The sequence below is a fragment of the Schistocerca serialis genome, chromosome 2 (genome assembly GCF_023864345.2).
Source record: "Schistocerca serialis cubense isolate TAMUIC-IGC-003099 chromosome 2, iqSchSeri2.2, whole genome shotgun sequence".
NCBI lineage: Eukaryota > Metazoa > Arthropoda > Insecta > Orthoptera > Acrididae > Schistocerca > Schistocerca serialis.
The window spans coordinates 1098558849-1098574898 of record NC_064639.1 but is presented as its reverse complement, the minus strand read 5'-3'; the positions used below and the strand labels follow the sequence as shown (position 1 = coordinate 1098574898).

The window sequence follows — 16050 nt, the reverse complement described above, 5'->3', positions numbered from 1 at the left end:
CATTTTTGTTTATTAATCCATAATATTTAAGATGAAGTCGCAGTTTTCTAGCGAAAAAATATTCTCATAGCTGACCCTTGTTTTCTGTGATATGGGGCGACAGCCAGAAGACCTCGTGCAGCCGTTAACTCTCTCGGCAGTGTGTATCACACGACTCCTGTCTATAAAGTGATTTTTTATAATATATCAAGCTTTCAGTGGTTATTGTTATCAATAATGTCAAAAGCTTTATAGAAATGAACAAAAACCCACAAATACTTATGAGACGAAATAAGAAGTCTTGAACAATAACTACGAGGGTCAGCCTAAAAGTAAAAATAAATTTATTTACCCAAATATTTTGTTTGTGACAATGAAAGAAAATTCACTTTACAAGATATTTTGATAATTTAGCTATTTTTCACGTAATTGCTTTTCAAATTTAACGTTTATCGGAGCGAACCATAAGCTTTCCTATGCCTTCTGCAGACTCACTTTTCGCCAAGTTGTTGAACACGTCACTAATGTCCTTTTCCACTTCTTTCTCATTTCCGTAGTGCTTTCTCCACAAAAAAATCCTTCGATATTGGAAAAAAGCCATAATCAGTCGGGTCTATAAGGCGGCTGTTCAGAGACCGATCACTTTAACTACGAAGCAAATCCTTTGTCAACCCAGCAGAATGCAGGCTAGCCTTACCGTAAAGAAGCTCAATGCGGTTGGACGGCTGTCGACGCCATTTGTATTGACCGGCGCGGCCTGATCGGTGTAGAATATGACAGTGTGACGCTTCGTTCCTGGTTTCTCCTCTAGGTATGTAGTCGATGAGCGTGATGTCCTTTAGAACCCAAACCAATGTGGCCATAACAGTTTTGTTTCGCTGTTTTTGGTTATGTTGGGGATCGGGAGTGAAACACTTCCACTGACTGGAGATAGTTTTATAGACTTCCGAGCGAAACCTAGAGCTCGTCGTCAGTAAGTATGCGGTTGAAAAACTCCTCACCATCGTGCTCGTAGAGAGTGGGAGAAGTCAGTGGAGCTCCCATTCTTAGTTTTTTTTTGTGTTCATTTGTCAAAACTCGAAGAACCCACTTCCCATACGGTTTTTTGTACCCTAAATCCCCGCCAACAAACTGTAGAAGACCTGATGGTGAGCCGGCCGCGGTGGCCGTGCGGTTCTGGCACTGCAGTCCGGAACCGCGGGACTGCTACGGTCGCAGGTTCGAATCCTGCCTCGGGCATGGGTGTGTGTGATTTCCTTAGGTTAGTTAGGTTTAAGTAGGGGACTTATGACCTAAGATGTTGAGTCCCATAGTGCTCAGAGCCATTTGAACCATTTGAGCCTGATGGTGAAGGTTCAGAAAAGCACTGGCCCAGTCCATCAAGAGGCCCATCAGTGTTGAATGTAATCCTTCATGTTTACTATGAGTTCGTCACTCACAACTGAAGAACGGACTTATCGTTCATCAACACGAATATTCGTTCGGCCGCTATCAAACAAGGCGCTTCATTTGGAACGGAATCTTGGTTCGTTACATTTTCGTAAATCTCCGTTGTCAGTAAATTTCGATATATGGTGGACCTTTCTTGCATTCAGAAACAGTATTACCCTATAAGCATCACAATTGGTGGGGTCGTTAATTTTGTCACACATCTTGACCCCCACGTATAAACAGTAAACTACCGTCCGTGCTCTCTATTAGCTTCATAGCGGCGCCGACGATTAGGAACATCTATGACACCACGGCGGGGGTGGGCTGAAATTGCGTGACCCATCAGTTCAAAACGTTCTTTACTTTTAGACTGGCCCATGCAGTTAAAGGAGCTGAACATTTCGTAAACAAGGAAAGTACTACGCAAGGCAGGCACGAAGCTTATATGGAGGACCGGCACAGGACGCTGACAACGAAGTTATACGTTTCTAGTCTGATCAATGACTTCCAAATTTCTCTGCCCCCGAAGACGACGTCTTCTGATGGAGCTCATGACGGTGTCGATCCTTGAAATTATCCACTTTTCAATTCGTGAAACTCTTCGTTAGAACTTCGCTGTGCCTGTGCATTGGTCCCTATGCCGTGTGGCAGCGTCCCTGAAAGCTGTTGTCCAGGAGAGACAGGCAGCTCAGCTCTGTTCATAGACTATCGCTTCCCTCCTTATCGATGGATTTGCAACGAGAGCTAGGAATCAAAATATCTTACGATTGAATGAACACCCTTAGCTGCTTACAGGCGTTGACATACGTCAACGGGGACAGATGAAAATGTGTGCCCCGACCGGGACTCGAACGCGGGATCTGCTGCTTACATGGTAGACGCTCTATCCATCTTTTTTTTTTTTTTTTTTTTTTTTTTTGGTCAAGGCTTGAACTTAGAACCTTTCGCTCAGACGCCAAACACTTTTTTTTTTTTTTTTTTTTTTGAACAAAAAAAGTTTCTCAAAGCCAAAATCAAATTTCTTTTTCCTTAAGGAACAAATTGTGAGGAATAAATAAGGAAATTTTTTTTTTTTTTTTAAAGAAAACAAAGACTCCGATTATACTGGTTTCTCCTTCTTGTTGGCGAAGAAGCAATCCTTTGGAACAAAAAAAATTTTTCTCAAAGCCAAAATCAAATTTCTTTTTTTCTTTTAAGAACAATCTATGAGGAAGAAATAAGGAAAAGCTTTTTAAGTCGTCATGCGACTTGTAGTTAAAGTCCAGTTCTTACAGGAGCTCCTGAAGTGTACCCGCCTACAGCATGCCAGCTCGTCCAAACGTGTCTTCTCATGGCGTAGGCGTGAGTTCTGGGTAGCAGATCTATTCAGTTCGGTTCGTTTTGTACAGTTTTCAGCTTCTCAGGGCTTGGACGTTCCAGCTACTAGGTGGGTCATCGAAAGTGCTCCGTAAGAAATTAGAAAAATATTGTTTATAGCGTGGGTTGCGTATCAGGACGCAGTGACGTTCGTTGAGATAAGTCCAATATCCTATCGTAGACTTGTCGCCTGAAGTAAAAAGATAGCGGATCGTGTGGCCACAGATCCAATTCACAGAGTTAGTTTTGGCGGAGGGGTAGAAAGTCTTATCGGGGTACAAAAGCATGTGGACGTCGATCTGAGCCGGTGTCTGGCGAGTAAGAAACGCCAAAATTCGCCGCGCAAGTGTCCAGACGTCTAGCGCTGTGCCACAGTGGAACCGGTGGACATCCGTGTCATCCACGCCACAGTGGGTGCAGACGGATGAATCGGCGAGATGGATGCGGTGCAGACGATCTCGGTTAACTTGTTTGCCATTCACGGTGATGTACCACGCTGATTGAACGTCTGATGCGAGAAAACGCGCATGGATCGCCTTCCATATGTGTCGCCACACGTACTGTGGATACTTACGTTCGATGGGGTTGGACGGGCGGCACTGTTGTAACAATTCGGAGACTGTTTTCGTGAGGTACAAACGTGGAAGTGGTAAGGACCGGTAGATATAACTGAACTCCAGGAAAAATCGTTGGATGTAATAAAAGGGGGTTGGAATGGTCGATATCAGTACTGGGGCGGACAAGGAGGCCGGTGCAAAGTTGTGAAGCAGGAGGCTAGTAAGGCTCTGCGGGCAACGATGCCAAAGTTTGAGTTGGGAGCTGACGTATAGTGCCTTGACACGAGTCGGCACGTGGATGAGTCCCACCCCGCCACGATCTCGTGGCAGTGCAAGGGATTCATACTGCACCTTGAATAACATCCCCGAGCTGACGAAGGAGCCGACAGCCATCAACAGTCGTCGCGCCAGGAGATTTGGGACTGGTAGTACTTGAGCCACGTGTGGTATACGGGAAGCATGATACATGTTCACGTATTGCGCGCGTTGGATAACGTCGAGAGCTCGTAGCCGGTGATCTGCGAGATTTGCTCTGATTGTCTGTAGCAAGCGTCTACCATTGATAGCCGCTGAGCGGCGCAGGTCTGCTGTGAAATCAAGTCCAAGACACCGTATGGTGGCGGCGACACTAAGGGGGGCAGCGCATCTCTCCGGCAAGCCCTCACCAATGAGCAGGACCTTGGATTTTGACACGTTGAGGCAGCTCCCCGACGCTTCGCCGTAAGTCGCCACCCATGTCAGTGCTGCTCGTACTTCATCTTCACTGCGCAGATATAGTACTATGTCGTCTGCGTAGGCTGTACAACAAAAACGGTGGCCTTGCACAGCCATGCCTTCCAAACGTTGACGCATGCCCTGGAGCAGGGGTTCCAAGGCGAAAGCATACAAAATCGTGGAAAGAGGGCATCCTTGTCGTACAGATCGTGCGATGACCAGGGACGGTGTAAGACGACCATTGTACATGATTTTAGAGGTTGCACTACTCAACAGGCGCATAACCACTGTTACAAAACCGCCAGGAAAACCCATATGCTGAAGAACTGTCCGTAAATAGAAGTGGTCAACACGGTCGAAAGCCTGGCTAAAGTCCAGTGAAGCCAAGGCGCCAGGGAGACGCTGATGATGCGCTAATGCTATCATGTCTCTGTAACGGCAAAGGGCCGTATGGATGTTGTTGTCGCCTCCTAGGGAAGTCTGGTCGCAGGATGTGACGTAACGTGCGACCTTCTTGAGTCGCGATGCCAGTAGCCGTGTGAATATTTTCATGTCGCTGTTGAGCAAAGTAATTGGTCGATAGTCCTGGACCCTCGATAACCCGCGCGGTTTATGTACGGGGATAATAATTCCTTCTAGAAAGGCGCTCGGGACCACTGTCCTCGGTGACATCAGCTCTTGTGCGATTGCCGTCCACGTGGAAGCCAACAAATACTGAAAACTTTTATAAAATTCGATGGGTATGCCATCAGGTCCAGGAGACCTGTTATCGGAACCCGCCTTGATAGCATCTACCACTTCATCTGTGGTTACGTCGTCTTGGAGGTCATGCACAGCATCCTCCGGAAGAGTGTTCGTAGTGAGCTGAGCGACTTCTGTGATCAGTGTTGCAGAATGCGGTACGGCTGCGTATAGCCCGGCAAAATGAGCATGGAGAGCACGACCGATGCTTTGTTGGGTGTCGTGCCGGCGCCCTTCCACATCAGTGAGGACTTGGATCAGAGCTCGTCGTCGTCGTTGTCTTTCCTGAAGGAGGTGGTACATCGACGGACGTTCTTGAGGGATTCGATTAGAAGCTCGAGAACGGACTACAGTGCCTTCCAAGTTACGCCGCATGATCAAGGAGATCTGCGCCTTCGTGCGATGGACCATCGACTGCCGGGCTGGCGAGAAAGGCATCGTCGCACAGTCACGTAGAATGGTGTAGTAGAAGTGCAGGGTATTAGTTTGCCACGCCTTTAATTCCTTCCCAAAACTCATCAGAGTCTTCCTGAGGGTCGGCTTTGCACAGGAGAGCCACCATGATAAGGTGGAGTCATAGGCTTCTCGACGATGGTGGCAGCGTGCCCACGCTTCTTCGACCATACGGCGACAGTCTGAGGAGGTCAGGTGAGCGACATTGAGTTTCCACAGACCACGACTACGCCACACTTGCTGTCGGGCGAGAGTGACGTCACAGAGGTATGCATAATGGTCTGAAAAGGCCAAGGGCCAGACTTCCGCATGACGTGTGCCATCAGCAAGGGAGCGGGTAACGTAGATGCGATCTATGCGGCTTGACGAGTGAGAGGTGTAGAATGTATAGCCCGGTTGAGTTCCGTGGAGCTTCTTCCATGTGTCAACAAGTCGGAGACGGTCGATGACCACTGAGAGAGATGCACAAGGGGAATGTCGCGGGAGTTGGTCCGCGGGCTCCTGTGTGAGTTAAAATCCCCACCGAGTACCAAATCGTCCTGCGGACCGGTGAAGAGGGGTGTGACGCTTTCGGCAAAAAAAAGTTTGTCGGTCATGACGGCGGCCAGTGCCGGACGGAGCGTAGATATTAATAATACGCACGCCGAACAGTGTGAGGGCCATACCTCGCGCAGTGGGGAGGTAGATGACGTCCTCTGCAGGGAGTCCGTCGCGTAGCAGGATGGCGACGCCGCTACCGGTATCGGATGCGGGGGAAACATGGGCGTTGTATCCGGTGGGAACTAGGAAGTCAGCCACAAACACCTCTTGTAAGAGTGCTATATCCACATCCGCAGAGTAAATAGTGTCTTTGAACATGGCCAGTTTATGGGGGGCACGAATGGTGGCAAGATTCATCGTGGCGATACGGTATTGCTGCGTGCGGCCATCCTCAGTATGTGCAGAACGTGCGGTAGAAGTAGCCGGCAGGTGGAGACCCGCCGGTGGTCCCGCAGTGGTGATAATTACTGGCGGGGCGCCAGCCCCAGTGTCGCCGAGGTGGACTCCTGTGCAGACACGCTGGCAGTCTGTTCCGCTTCTTCTTCAACGTCATCGGCCCAGGAAGCTGACGACGTGGACATGTGACGGTCACGTTCTTCCGGAACGGGTGTTGTGGATTCCGCAACATGAGTGGCAGGGGGACCGTCGTCATCATTCGTTGACAACGGCGAGGACACGTCCCTGGCTGGGAGAGTAGGCGTCACAGGAGGGGCTCCTGTTGCTGCCACATCGCGTGACTGGACGCAATGTGGGAGATCACCGTCAGACATCAGGTCGACATCTCGTGGGGCCGTCTGAGAAAGGGCGTCATCGGAAGGCGTTCGTCGTCGTTTCCTGTGTTTGCGAGGCGACCGCTGTTTTCTGATGTGGCCTTCTGAATCAGAATGTGGTCGCCCGTCGTCTGACGCCGAACCCGTCTGGACAAAGGCAGACGTCGGCACGACACCGAGGTCGACGTCCATGGTTCCAACAGGAACATCGGTTTCGGTCTGCAAACCGGACGGTCCTGAAGCGAGCACTGGAGGCGACGCCGTGCTTGTGTCCTCGGCGCGTTGTGCTGCGGCGGGTGGCGTTGACGATGCTGCTGGCGCAATCGAGATTGGTACGACGGGGTCCTGTGCAACCTTGGCGTAGGTGATGGGTAAGGACGTGACCGTCGAAGCCTGGGTCTCTTCACGTAACGGCGTCTGTATTAAACGGCGGTGTAAGCATTCGGAACGTACGTGTCCCTCCTGGCCACATCCTGCGCACGTTCGTGGCTGTCCATCATACATGACGATGGCCCTCACACCGCCAATCAGCAGGTACGATGGGACATGTTTCGTCAGCTCAATTTTTATTTGCCTGACGCCATTTAATACGGGGTAGGTCGTAAATGTTTGCCACTTCTCCGCGACGTGACCCAAGACGGTGCCATATGGTTGGAAAGCGGCAATGACCACATCCTGAGGCACCTCGAACGGGAGTTCAAACACCCGCAATGTCCGGAGACCGAATCCAGCATGGGCGATTGTCACAGCACCCATATGTCCATCAGAGTGCTTAAATTTTAGTCCGGTGGCATGACGGTGAATTATGTCATTGCAAATTTCCTCCGTCGACATCTTGATGTAGACAACACTTCCAGTGATGGAAAAATGTATGCCGATTACGTCCTGGGGGTTCAAACGTAGATCCTCACGTATGAACTGTTCGACTTCGAAAGCTCTGGGTCGTGGATGTTCGGCCTGAAACGTTACTTTGATCGTTGCACGGCGGTACGAGTGCGCCATGGTGTACGTTAGTACTGGACTCGATAGATACAAACACCGCGACGCGGAAGTAAACACCGCTAAGAGCGGAGCGTCACACGGCGCGCGGAGCAGCTCCGCACGCTAGCACGGCTGCGAGCCGACTGACTGAGCCACCAAAGACACAGAGGCTAGCGCGACTGCAGGGATTTATCTCTGGCACGCCTCCTGCGAAACCCACATTCTCAATGTATGTCCCACACTACATTCGTAGTGCCCCCGCCCATTATACTCATTACGCGCGGCGCGTTGCCGATTTCGGACATGTCCGAAAGAACAGATACCATCTTAGTATATATATCAAAATATCTCTTTTTTTCCCCTCCGTGCCGGTCGAAATGGCCGTACGGTTAAAGGCGCTGCAGTCTGGAACCGCAAGACCGCTACGGTCGCAGGTTCGCATCCTGCCTCGGGCGTGGATGTTTGTGATGTCCTTAGGTTAGTTAGGTTTAACTAGTTCTAAGTTCTAGGGGACTAATGGCCTCAGCAGTTGAGTCCCATAGTGCTCAGAGCCATTTGAACCATTCCCCTGCGTCTACTTCGTTTCTCCTGAAAGACAGCTTCGAATGTAGCATTACAGGTAACAGTCAAAAATTTAAGAAAACGGTGTAAGCCTGCAACGCAAAAATAATTTTAATTCATCCTGACTGAGTGTCAGTACATTTACGTTATTTAGGAGAGCTTTGCCAGAGAACGCATGGCGGCGATTTTGGAGAAAATTAGGGTTTTGAAATTTCGCACATGACGATGTTAGTAACGGAAGCAAAAGGTCAGATACAAGAAAGACAGGGAAGAAAATCCGCCATGTACATTTGAAAAAGAACAATTCCGACGTTATTCTTAATGTATTTGGGAAATTTCTGGTCGGGACTGATACTTCGACGTCGCTCTTCGGATGCTGTTCCAGTGTCTTAGCCACTACCATGATTCTTTCGGGTAAATGCGTAATGAAACTATGAAAGTAATCACAAGAGTTCAGTGAAATGTTAGAGTATAGGTCATTTATGCAAGGTCGGTTAAATTCAATTTCTGTCAGCTTCGATACTCTTGCGTTATTGTAACAAAATGTTTGACGATCTAGCGTGTGAAGGGTTCCACGCACACAGTATCATATATTTGTTGCTTTGTTTATGTATTTACTGTTGCACGGTTGTAAATATTGCGGTGGCATAATATTACAGAAAGGACTCGCACCATCGAAATTCATAACCGCTAATAGCAGTAGATCGTGTTTTTAGAGTATAACAGTACTGTGTACGCGCCAGCGCAAATCGAGAGCGGTTGCTGACTCGATACCAGAGAATTGTTAACGCTGTCACGTTTATGAACGTAATATTAATGATAAATATTCACACACAGTATTAATTAATGCTATTATGGCATGCATTATTGTCTTTTATGTTGTTTGGTCAAAAAAATTCTTTTTGTTCAAATCTAAGGTACAATTATTTTTGCCGTTCAAGTGGCAGTCACCCAAGAGACCTTGAGCTTCAATTACATTAAAATTGAAACAATGACATTTGTTCTGATCTGAAGAGAAATTGAAACTTCCTGGCAGATTAAAACTGTGTGCCCGACCGAAGCTCGAACTCGGGACCTTTGCCTTTCGCGGGCAAGTGCTCTACCAACTGAGCTACCGAAGCACGACTCACGCCCGGTACGCACAGCTGTAGTTCTGCCAGTATCTCGTCTCCTACCTTCCAAACTTTACAGAAGCTCTTCTGCGAACCTTGCAGAACTAGCACTCCTGAAAGAAAGAATACTGCGGAGACATGGCTTAGCCACAGCCTGTGGGATGTTTCCAGAATGAGATTTTCACTCTGCAGCGGAGTGTGCGCTGATATGAAACTTCCTGGCAGATTAAAACTGTGTGCCCGACCGAGACTCCGCAGTATCCTTTCTTTCAGGAGTGCTAGTTCTGCAAGGTTCGCAGAAGAGCTTCTGTAAAGTTTGGAAGGTAGGAGACGAGATACTGGCAGAAGTAAAGCTGTGAGTACCGGTCGTGAGTCGTGCTTCGGTAGCTCAGTTGGTAGAGCACTTGCCCGCGAAAGGCGAAGGTCCCGAGTTCGAGTCTCGGTCGGGCACACAGTTTTAATCTGCCAGAAAGTTTCATATCAGCGTACACTCCGCTGCAGAGTGAAAATCTCATTCTGAAGAGAAATTGTTGCGAGGCGAGTGGAAATGTTATGAACGTCAGGACGCCAACGGACAGGCAGATACGGTTGGCCGCAGTAGTAACTCAGCTGTGATTTTCTTAAAGGCGGCGGCAGTCGTGGGTACTCTGGTCGCTGGGTGCAGTCTGTCAGATTATCTTATATGAGTTCATACGTTTGTTCACCGGAAGAGGATAGAGATCAGTTACAGATTAACCAGAGAAAGCTGAAGTGCCACGTACATAGATTATTTAATTCGTGCCAACAAAAGTTCTACATCTAAGGCAGATTTGTCTCTAGAAATGATTATAAACCAATCTAATTTTCAATGTTAAAAATTTTACTCCTTTTTGCTTTTATGAGCATTACGTTAGGCAAAATGTTTTAAAAATATTTCTGAAAATTTAAAAGTGCAAGTTGTTATTCGTGACCACATAACAAAGTTTCCACTCACTGTCGTGATACTAGCATTGGTACTACCTTATCACCTACGCCTTTAGATAATTAACCTGTATCGGTATGTAGTGGCCCAATGACGACTGTAACTTATTACTTGTTATCCAAAGCTCTTTCACTAACGCAAAATTATGGCCCCACAGACTTCAGAAGTGTAGTTGAATAGTGACACTGTAATTTAATTTTGTGACCGGGTAAAATCCTTATGTAATGAAAGTCAAAGTTACCAAAAGTTTTTTTGTTTATTATAAATTCTCACACGAAGCGATTGCATTAGTTACACTGAAGTGTAACTCGAGCACCTTTAATAACATCCTATTCACTGGCAAATTATCATAACAACATGAAACAGTTACTTGTAACTAAAGTTGGCTGAGATTCATGACAAGGAAACTATAGGTAGGTTACTACATTATTAGCACACTTATCCGCTTCGGCGATTTGACGACAGTGATTGCCAAAATTTAAGTTCGTAATATTATACGTGCCAGCACAGTGTCTTTCTTCTACTCATTAACACTCTAATGTTTATTGAGCACATTGTAACGTGTACTCGCCGAAGCCGAATGCAGACCTTACCATTTTTGTAATAGCCTCGTTGTGTTGTCCGCCAGTGCTGCTGTCGGCTATGTTGGATGATGCCTGTGAATCCCGTAAAACTACTTGACTTAAACCATAAGTGATGCTCCAGTTGGAGCTCCAAGGCGAGACGACTACGCCTCACAAAGGATTCTGAGAGCTAAATTCGAAGTGGTTCTCTCATTAGCAGCAGACTAAGTGTCACCTTAGTTCCTCCTGTCTTCCCTCGTAGCATTCGCCCCTTGTTCGGAAGCCGATCCTAGCCTCTCACGGGCAGTCATCCAGTGACAAGAGTTAGTTCTTCTGGAGCGTCCTACCAGTTCTCAATAATTTTCCAAACTACTACCTCAAACCAGACTGGCCAATGAAATACCCGTACTTTAGTGCCCAGAGGCTTACAGCTAAAGAAAGGAATAAGGCTTAGCTTTGTCCTGTAGGTGCCTCAAAGGAGCGCGTTAAAATGTTCTTTCCTAAGACCCTCCTAAGATTCCTATCTGCTTTATATTTGTGGGGGTGCATCGACAGGTATTTTTGGGACGAGAAAGTTGCAGTCTGACACTTATAAGAGTCCTCACACCTCGACTGCTGTGTTCTGGTGACAGCATAGAACAAAAAATACCTGTAGCTTTCACGGAACCTGCACAGTGTCCACTGGTATACTGCTTCCCTATCGGCAGACGGGCGCCTTCTCCGCCAAATGCTCATTGTTACCCGTCTGTCGGGACCTTTACTGTCCATTAAAATGTACTCATAGCAGAAAAACGCTTCAGGAATGTGGGGGAGGCGGTCATCTCATGGAGAAGTCCAGCAACTCTGCAGCTATCCCGACAGGATTGAATTCAGTGACACTATCACGTCAGATAAAGGACTTTAAACCAATGGGAACAGAGATCTTGGCAGCCCAAAAAAAGGTGGGAATCGTAACAGATCGCGAATAGCCTAATATGGATACTTCAAAAGAAGAGAAAGTGATTCCTCACTGACAAGATAAATGATCCGTAAATAAGTGTAATTAATAAATAATTCACGTAGAAACATCGATGTGGTGCCGTTGCTACAGCCGTTGTAAGTGACCAATCCGTCGGACTAGACCCGTTGCAACCGAATGGGCTTCAGCCACTTCTGATCCTAGCCATCGTGCTTGTTTTTTATGACACATTAGGTGTCTCGTTCGGTTGTGATGTTAACTTCGTTTTACAGTGGCAAACGCTAAGGGAGGTGTCGCGCGGGGTAGCCGCACTGTCTATAACGCATTGCCACGGTTCACGCGGCTACCCCCGCAGGAGGTACGAGTCCTCCCTCGGGCATGGGTGTGTGTGTTGTCCTTAGCGTAAGTTAGTTTCAGTTAGGACCGAAGACATCAGCAGTTTGTTCCCATAGGTAATTACTATAAATTTCCAAAAACTAGGGATGGTGGCTTGGTCTTCGCGTCACAAGTTCTCCAGCAAGTGGCACGGCAAAAGGAAAGTGCCCCCTGCACATGGCCAAGAAGTGTGGGGAAGTCCTACCGACAAACCTCAACCGGGCCATTTATAATTCGGTTATTTGGCCCATTTTGGATGTTGAGGCTGCTGCGTCGGCGTCAGCTGATACGCCAACAAGCAACTGCGACTTGTCTTGGAGTGAGGATGGATGATGATGATAGTGTGACGTCGGGGCTGTGTTGTTATTTACAATCGGCCGCGGTTTCCGGGGGACGAAGATAAAGGCACGCATGCCGCACCATATCCAACAAATATACTTATTACTGATACAGTTCTCTTCTCGTCAGCAGCGCTTACGTGAAAACGTCTGTGGCCTTCAGTAAAGTGTACATGTTGCGAGGAAATTCGGAATAGATAGTAGAAATACTGACAATATTCCGCCACTTCACCGTACACCATCATCAAAACTGGTACACGTTGACAGACGACAAATTACGTCTGTGACACTAATCCACATTCAGCCTCATGGACAATGATATGCTCTTTGGATCTATGATGGTGATTCAACTGCCGCCAACGCTCTCGTTTTATGCAACTCGCTATGATATATCTGACATTCACAAATCTCGTTCGCTACGATCAGACTATCAGTCCTACAGAAAAAAATGAACAGGCTGACGATCAGACTATCAGTCCTACAGAAAAAAATGAACAGGCTGTTTTCTGTTGGAAATTTAATGTAGTTAATTAAATTTTGCACAAGGATGCGTTTTCGCTAAAGACTGAACAACGCTCCCATACTCCCACACAGTATCCACCGGTCAGGATTTCTAGTATGTTGCTCATAGCACTCCCTCGTAGAACTGTACCAAAATTTACGACAGCACGAATTGTTGCCAACTTTCAACTTTTTTTATCTTCGTTGATTGGTCTTATTACACCACCAGCTTAATTGTAAAATTAACGTTATTTTGAATTTTACGTAAAAAGTTTTGTTAATTTTAACAGTATAAAATAAACTACTACATCTTTGTATTCGTCAGGTCCTCTGACGTAGAAGATGCTGTGGTTGCGAGAGTTAAGTTTGGATCGAATTGTCAACGTAACTAGTTTTAGCGTAACGTTTGCAAAAGTTGTTTTTCTTTAATCCCTCTCTTTGGCAGGTTTACATTAACGATGTTAACGAAATAGCCGATTATTCTGGTGGAGTAACAGCCCAATCAATGGAGACAAAAAAAATTCTGTTTCGAGAATAGTTCGCGCAATCCGAAAAATTTTTACAGTCGTAGAGGGAATGCCACGAAGTACATTCTTGAAATGTGAGTGATTGGGAATGAGCGTGGGAGTGTAGACGCGTTTAAAGGTCACTGTTCTACATTTTTCTTGAGTAACTCAAAAACCGCGGCCTCCACCAAAAAATTATACCATTACACAATTTAACTACATTAAATTTCCTACAGAGAAGGTCCTACTCACTTTTATGTATAATATTTCAGGTGTAGCGAGCGAGAGAACATGAAAATCTCGTGCTTGGTTTTCGTGTGCTAGGTATAACATTACAGGTTATATAAAAAGACAGCGGTAGGGACAACTGACTCACTCTGTGTAATTATGGACTTACAAATGTGTGGCTAATTGACATGCGCAGGACTGGGATTCGATCTCCAGTATCACCAAGGTTTTTTCCTTGGTGAGAGGACTGGGACGGGGTGCACTCAGCCTCCTGAGGCCAATTGAGGAGCCACTCGACTGAGCAGCACTGGATTCAGGTTAAGTAAACACAACGGTTGGGAGGGCTGTGTGCTGACCCCTGATCCTCTATACGACGGCCAGTGATGCCACTCGTGGAGGTTGACACTGCAGTCAGTCAGTAGGTTTGGGCCACCAAGGTCTGAGGACTGAAAATTACGACATGCGCACTCGTAACACTACAGATGCCTTCTAGAATTGTTGCTGTCGACACTCAGATACCCTGTTCATCACCTGAACTACACCAGATTCGAGAAGAGAGATGTGACAAATTTTTAAAAATAGAAATCAGCGCTAAAATATACTATTATCTGTGTTTATCGTCTCGATAATTGGTCAGTGTAGATTTACGCTGATTTACATACTCCCTTCCCCTACCGCCCCCCAGCAGCATATCTCTCTGAAAGAAAAGGTATTCTGACAATAAGAAATATCTTTATTTGGCGATATTAAATGGTTCAAATGGCTCTGAGCACTATGGGACTCAACTGCTGAGGTCATTAGTCCCCTAGAACTTAGAACTAGTTAAACCTAACTAACCTAAGGACATCACAAACATCCATGCCCGAGGCAGGATTCGAACCTGCGACCGTAGCGGTCTTGCGGTTCCAGACTGCAGCGCCTTTAACCGCACGGCCACTTCGGCCGGCTTGGCGATATTAGAAATCAGTGATAAGTGCTACATAAATTTAAAAGCATCGAAGAATATGCATCACTGGATTATTTGAAATGTGGGGGATAGTTACTAAGTGTTTTTTTTTTTTTTTTTTTTTTTTTTACTGTCACTTGTCTTCAATCCTTGTATCCACGTAAATTCCAACCCCACAGACCCGTCACATACAGCTTGGGGAGCCAAAACTAAATGGCGCAGCTGTAGTTCATTTTCTGCATCTGTACGGAAATAGTGGTCCAACAACCCGTGCTGAGTTGGTGAAGGTTTACGGCAACAATGCATTATGAGATTACATAATGGTTGCATAGCGCGGAAGAGTCTAGTGTGGTCGACCAAGTGTGAATCAGGAAGGACGATGTGGCAGACAATAGTTCTTTGAAGACCTGTCGTTGTGGTCTTCAATCCAGAGACTGGTTTGATGCAGATCTCCATGCTACTCTATCCTGTGCAAGCTTCTTCATCTCCCAGTACCTACTGCAACCTACATCCTTCTGAATCTGCTTAGTGTATTCATCTCTTCCTCTCCCTCCGCGATTTTTGCCCTCCATGCTGCCCTCCAATAATAAATTGGTGATCCCTTGATGCCTCAGAATATTCCCTACCAACCGATCCCTTCTACAAGTCAAGTTGTGCCACAAATTTCTCTTCTCTCCAATTCTATTCAATACCTCCTCATTAGTTACGTGATCTACCCATCTAATCTTCAGCAATCTTCTGTAACACCACATTTCGAAAGCTTGTATTCTCTTCTTGTCCAGACTATTTATCGTCCATGTTTCACTTCCATACATGGCTACACTCCATACAAATACTTTTAGAAACGACTTCCTGACACTTAAATCTATACTCGATGTTAACAAATTTATCTTCTTCACAACGCTTTCCTTGCCATTGCCAGTTTACATGTTATTTCCTCTCTACTGCGACCGTCATCAGTTATTTTGCTCCCCAAATAGCAAAACTTATTTACTACTTTAAGCGTCTCATTTCCTAATGTAATTCCCACAGCATCACCCGATTTAATTCGACTACATTCCATTATCCTCGTTTTGCTTTTGTTGATGTTCATCTTATATCCTCCTTTCAAGACGCTGTCCATTCCGTTCAACTGCTCTTCCAGGTCCTTTGGTGTGTCGGACAGAATTACAATGTCATCGGCAAACCTCAAAGTTTTCATTTCTTCTCCATGGATTTTAATTCCTAATCCGAATTTTTCTTTTGTTTCCCTTACTGCCTATGGATTATAAAACAACTGCAGGCCCTGGTTTCCCAACACCGGGGTGCCATAGTCGATGCAATAGGCCTAAAAGGAAAAATTACTCATGGATTAGTTATTCAATATCTTGGGCGACATTTTGAACGTGACGAACGTCACTGCCCGCAGTTTCCATGACAGCGTACACGCCCAATCAAAAAGCCTGCCAAACTGAGGCAGCAGCGGAAATGTTAACAACT

At 46.4% G+C, this 16050-nt stretch overlaps 1 protein-coding gene across 1 annotated transcript in view; it reads left to right on the top strand.

Annotated features, from left to right (window-relative positions):
* Positions 1-16050, top strand: part of LOC126456643 (acetylcholinesterase-like) — a 372833-nt gene that overhangs the window by 193606 nt on the left and 163177 nt on the right. The window lies entirely within an intron of this gene.